This window comes from Pyricularia pennisetigena, chromosome 3 (genome assembly GCF_004337985.1).
Source record: "Pyricularia pennisetigena strain Br36 chromosome 3, whole genome shotgun sequence".
NCBI classification, from domain to species: domain Eukaryota; kingdom Fungi; phylum Ascomycota; class Sordariomycetes; order Magnaporthales; family Pyriculariaceae; genus Pyricularia; species Pyricularia pennisetigena.
In genome coordinates this window covers 5,704,106-5,711,119 of record NC_043742.1, presented here as the reverse complement: position 1 = coordinate 5,711,119, position 7,014 = coordinate 5,704,106, and positions in this window count along the sequence as shown.

Sequence of the window (7,014 nt, the reverse complement as noted above, 5' to 3'; positions counted from 1 at the left end):
AATCCAGGTGCACCTAACGAATTTAATTCGTTAAATAGGTGCAAGTAAATTTGCAGGGTATCGTGCAGGGTAACGAGCCAATTAACGTAGTTTCGCTAATGGGTTTATAGGTAATTATAAACCCTATTAAACGCATTAAAATTTTATGGGCTATTACGAACGAATACAGGGGTCGTTGGCCCTAACTCGCTAGCGCAAACCCTAATAAAATTTTAAGCCAATTATAATGGCGTGCACGATTTACAAAAGTCACACCAAAAACTTTAGATTTGCAATGTAAGCGATCGCTGCAATACCTAAATAGGCCTAAATCGAACGTTGATTTTTAGCGATCCCCATTGTAAATACAGGGGGTAAGGTGCTAAAATAACGTTTAAAACTAGCAATTCCGCACAAAAGAAGCAATATTTTCGTTAATATACGTGCTATAAAAATGCGACAATAACCAAAATAAAACCTAAATTTCAGGTTTTCCAACGATGCAAAATACATTTTAATACACAAGCAAAACCTTTCCGGGCTTATAACCTGCTAACAATATGGGTTACTAACAGGGGTTTAAATATTAATTTTGGTGCAACGTGGTGCTAATTGCGTTGTAAAGGCTTATAATTACAGGGTTTAAATGCACTGAATTGTTTATTAAATTTTGGGATTAATAAATTTAATTTATTAATGGGGGAGATTTTGCTTTATCTCCCTTATATTTTTTCCGATATCGAAATGTGGGTCCGCACCCCGCAAAAGGTTCTGGTGCCGCACACGATTTTCCGAAAAATTATTTTACATGCGTTGTTAAAAAAAAAAACCCTTATTTCCATACAAACCATCTCTGGGTTCACACTAATTTGCTAATTTTGTGAAGAATTTCAACCCGGTACAGGGTAGTTGATTCGTAGGTGCAGGGTGGGTGTTAAACCCGGCACAGGGTGAAACCCCATTCGCTGACATCTTAAATCGCAATTCCTGCAACATATAAAATATAGCGGAAAATCCGACAGCCCCAATAGCCCTATTTCGGCACTATCTATTGTGGCTTATATACAGATAACAGTGGACCCATTACATGCCAAATAACGCATATAATTAATAATATTCTATAAATCAGGGGTTCGAATCAGGGGGTTATTACAATTTTGGGGGTTTTTTCCAATTCGGGGGTTTGTCCATTTCGGGGGTTATAAGCCGGTATAAAGGGCTTAATTATCCAAGGGGTTTATATCGGGAGCTTGAATTGGGTTGGAATATAAAGGGGAATTCTTTTTAAGGGTTTTATTTTTATATATATTTCTTTACCCCGATTTTATACGAATAATAATAAAAGAAAAGGGGTCTTATTTATATACGTTATTTAGCGTATAATAAACTCATTTTTATTTGTATATAAATTATAATAGATAATGCCAAAATGGGGTTATTGGGGCTATCGGATTATCCGTTTTATTTTATATTACAGGAATTGCGATTTAAAATGTTAGCGAATAGGGTTTACCTTATACCGGGTTTATACCCACCCTGCATTTACGAGTTAATTACCTCGTATTATGTCAAAAGTTTTACCATATCAGCAAATTAATGCGAACCTAAAAATGGTTTATATGGAATTAAGGGGTTTTTTTTAACAACGCATACAAAATAATTTTTCGGAAAATCGTATGCGGCACCGGAACGCTTTCCGGGGTACGGACCCCCATTTCGATATCGGAAAATATATAAGGGAGGTAAAAAGCAAGTTTCCCCCACCAATAAATCGAATCTATTAATCACAAAATTAGTGAACCATTTAGTGGATAATTTAGTGCATTTAAGTCCTGCAATTACAGGCTTTATCGCGCAACTAGCACCACGCCGCACCCAGGCTAATGCCTAAACCCCTATTAGTAACCCATATTATTAACCCAACGATATATTCTTTTTTTAATGTTCGTTATAATCGTGGAATAATAGGGGAATATTTATCCGTAAATTAACGAAAATCCCGCCATAAACGGCGAAAATGGACAGATTATCCTTAGACCTAAACAAGAGCGTTTTTTGGATGGATTTCCTAGTCTCAGTGCTCAGACTAGACCCCCCTGCTTCGCAGTGGGGACCGAACGCTCCATGTACCTTTTAGCCACATGGCCTTTCGACCAATTATATTGGCCGAAAAGATCGCCCTCGTTCTAGTCTGAGGACATCTTATCGCATTTCGCCGTTCATGGCGGTACCACCAACGATAATTTGTGGCATTTCGCCGTTTATAACGGTATTATTGATAATATATTTAATATTGCGATATCGCTAGTTAATATTTTATAAATATAACGATAATATACGGTATTCCGCCGTTTATAGCGGGTATATATAAAATATTCGCATTATAATGGTAAAAAGAAATAATATACCTATAGCATGCAATTAAATATTCGAATAAAAAAATAAATAAAATTATAAAAATATATAATATTTTGCGTTAAACTCATTGGAGTTTGTTAATTATTTGAATGCCGGCCGCGTTTTAATAGCCACTGTATTTGGAAAGATATTAAAATATTAAATAAAATTTGTAATTTTTTATTATATTTAATTCTTATTTTAAATAATAGTACACAATATTAACTTTACTTTAATTTGCAGTTTTAATAGCTTAGTCAACCCAATACCGCAAAATGCATGCAATTATCGATTAAAACAAAAGTTTTATTAATATTTTTATATAAATTAACAATTTGTTAAAAAATTAAATAATTTACGCAAATATTGGTAAAATGAAAGTACTTTTACTTAATATATTCTTTAATTAATTTGTTAATAAACGTTATATAAGTTCTTTTTTTATAAATTTTATTTAATTAAATAAAGCAAAAAATACGAAAAAAGCACAAATTTAACATTTTTTAATATAAAAAATTAAAAAGGGCCGGTATTGTAAATCGGGTTTTACGTTGACGTTTATTCACATATATATTCCCCTTTTCCAAATTTTGGTTTTATTAATGTTAGAATTGGTAAAAATGTAAGAGCATTTCGATTGTAAAATATATATAAAATTGGATATATTTTACCTATCCGCATATTTAACGGCTTATATGATTGAATATACGTACAAAAGCTGATATTATATTAAATATAAGTATACCACCCCCCACGTGCAAAAACCACAAAATTCGGCTGCAAAACAAAATTAATATAAAATTAATTAAATAAAGCAAAAAAATTAATAAAATACACATTTAGCATTTTTTTTTATAAAACAGTTTTTAAACCCGATATTATAAATAGGACTGGGTTTGGACGTTTGTTCATATACGTAATCGAATCTCTGAAGTTTTGGTTTTATTATCGTTAAAATTGGTAGAAATATAAACGAGTTTCGATTATAAATTATATATAAAAAAATATATGCTTTGCATATCCGCTTATTTAACTGCTTATATAAGGCGGTATATGCACCAAAATTTAACATTATAATAAATAATTTTATACGACCCTCCACGTGCAAGAATTATAAAATTTGGTCAAAAATTAAAAATAATATTAAAAATCGAAAATCGAAAAAAAAATCGAAAAAACAGTACCGCCATGAACGGATTAAGGGTAGGTGGTACCGAATTCGGCCATTATAAAAGATAAAAATATAAATTAAATCGCTGCTAATAGCAATATTAAAAGCTATTTTTAACGATATTTTCTTGTTTCAATATTTTACGTAATTGTGGAATAATAAAGGAGTATCGGTCGAAAAAAGGCCAAAAATACCGCCATAAACGGCGAAAATCGACAAATTGTCCTCAGACCTAAACCAGAGCGTTCTTTGGATGGACCCACAGGTACATTGCAAAACCGCAATTGAGCCACGAAGTGGAGCGAAGTGGATCAATTGTGGAGCTCTGGTCTTCAGGGATAAGCCCTGAGACTATGGATTTCCCTATATATTGCAAAGCCGCAATCAAGCTACGAAATAGAGCGAAGCGAACGAAGTGGATTAATTGCGGAGCTTTGGATTTCAGGGAAAAGCCCTGAAACTAGCGCTCGGTCCCCACTGCGAAGGAGGGGGGTCTAGTCTAAGCACTGAGACTATCCTTTTGCGTCTAAACGTGGACATGGGTATGGGAAACTTTATTTTACTGTGTCGCCCAATGTGGGGGGGGAAATGGTGCGACAATATTGAAACAAACATGGCGCCGTCGATTAAAGTCTATTCACTTTTTTTTTTATAATATGACCGAACTATTGTTAGTCCTCTTTAGTTTCAGTGCTCAGACTAGACCCTTGCGGGGTCCGAGCGCTCTATATACCTTTTAGCCCCATGGCTTTTCGACCAATTCCATTGGCCGAAAAGAGCCCACTCGTTCTAGTTTGAGGACAACTTATCGCATTTCGCCGGTTATGGCGGTACGCAGTCTCAATGCTTAGACTAGACCCCCCTGCTGCGCAATGGGGACCGAACGCTCCATGTACTTTTTAGCCATATAGTTTTTCGACCAATTATATTGGCCGAAAAAATCGCGCTCGTTTTAGTTTGAGGATATTTTGTCGCATTTCGCCGTTTATGGCGGTACCACCAACGATAATTTGTCGCATTTCGCCGTGTATAACGGTATTATTAATAATATATTTAAAGTTGCGATATCGTTAATAATTATTTTATTGATATAAAGATAATTTGTAATATTTTAACGTTTATAACGGGTATATATAATATATTCGCATTATAATGGTAAAAAAAATAGTGTACCCATAATATGGAAATAAATATTCGAATAAATAAATAAAAAAAAATTATAAAAATATATGGTATTTTGCGTTAAATTTATTGGAATTTATAAATTATTCAAATGCCGGCGGCGTTTTTATAACCATTATATTTGGAAAGATATTAAAATATTAAATAAAATTTGTGATTTTTCATTATATTTAATTTTTGTTTTAAATAATGAAGATGATATGAATTTTAATTTAATTTACAGTTTTTATACCTTAATAAACCTAATACTGCAAAATGCATACAATTATCGATTAAAATAAAAGTTTTATTAATATTTTTATATAAATTAACAATTTGTTAAAAAATTAAATAATTTGCGCAAATATTGGTAATATAAAAATACTTTTACTTAATACATGTTTTGAGCAATTTGTTAATAAATTTAATATGAATTTTCTTTTTATAAATTTTATTTAATTAAATAAAGCAAAAAATGTAAAAAAAATATAAATTTAACATTCTTTTATATAAAAAAATAAAAAGGGCCGGTATTGTAAATCGGGTTTCACGTTAACGTTCATTTATATATATATTGCATTTTTTCAAATTTTGCTTTTATTAATATTAAAATTGGTAAAAATGTAAAAGCATTTCGATTGTAAAATATATATAAAATTGCATATATTTTACCTATCCGCATATTTAACGGCTTATATAATTAGCTATGTATACAAAAATGTGATATTATATTAAATACAAATATATTACCCCCCACGTGCAAAAACCACAAAATTTGGCTGCCAAATCAAAAAAATATAAAATTAATTAAATAAAGAAAAAAATTTATAAAATACACATTTAGCATTTTTTCTTATAAAATAGTTTTTAAAACCGATATTATAAATGGGACGGGGTTTGGACGTTTGTTTTTGTACGTAATCGAATCTTTGAAGTTTTAGTTTTATTATCGTTAAAATTGGTAAAAATATAAACGAATTTCGATTGTAAATTATATATAAAAAAGTATATATTTTGCCTTTCCGCTTATTTAACTGTTAATATAGTAAAATATATGCACCAAAATTTAGTATAAAAATATATAAATAAATACGACCTTTTACGTGCAAAAATTATAAAATTTGGTCAAAAATTAAAAATAATATCAAAAAAAATCGAAAATCGAAAAAAAGAACGAAAAAACAATACTGCTATAAACGGATTAAGGGCAGGTGGTATCGAATTCGACCATTATAACAAATAAAAAAATAAATTAAATCGCTGCTAATAGCGGTATTAAACTTTATTTTTAACGATATTTTGATTTTTTAATATTGTATATAATTGTGGAATAATATAGGAATTTCGGTTAAAAAAAGGTTAAAAATACCGCTATAAACGGCGAAAATCGACAAATTGTCCTCAAACCTAAACTAAAACGTTTTTTTGGATAAACCCACAAATACATTGCAAAACCGCAATTAAACCACGAAATGGAGCGAAGCGAACGAAATGGATTAATTGTGGAGCTTTGGGCTTCAGGGATGAGCCCTAAAGCTAGCAGGGGGTCTAGTTTGAGCATTGAGACTATATAAACGGCGAAAATCAACAAATTGTCCTCAAACCTGAACCAAAGCGTTCTTTGGATGGACCCACAAATACATTGCAAAACCGCAATTGAGCCACGAAATGGAGCGAAGCGAACGAAATGGATTAATCGTGGAGCTTTGGGCTTCAGGGCTCATCCCTGAGATTAACTCTTCTTGGGGCTGCACGAGTTACAGATTAAGGCCAAGCCTGAGACGAGGAACACGATTATGCTATGACACGTTCATCATGTAGAACGAAGTAATACCGTGTGTTATATAAAATTTGAATGCCGCTTTAAGATTACACATACTAGCAGGTTTTCTTATATAACACATTAACTTCTTATCTTTTGTCCCTAAAATTTTGCATCCTTGCTTTTTAATCAAATGTCGTCCAACAGATTATATGTAGTTACAGGGAAAATTGGAATATAGGCAATGGGAGGCACATAACGGGGCTTGCCAACTTGTGTGTTAGCTACCGGGTAAGTTCGAGTACCGGATCCTTATTTATATTTATTTAGGGGGTCTGGTTTAGTACCATGTAGTATAATATCTGAATGACAAATGCAACGGGGAAAACTAAGTACCTGACTCGGAAAAAGGCCTCATTATTTTCCTCCTTGTTAATTTAGTTTAAGGCATTCCAAACCCCCCCACCCACCCCACGGGGGCCCGTGTCAGCCCAAATCGGTGGGGCGGGCGACCCGTGGGTGGGTTGAATTTTTTGTGGGGGGG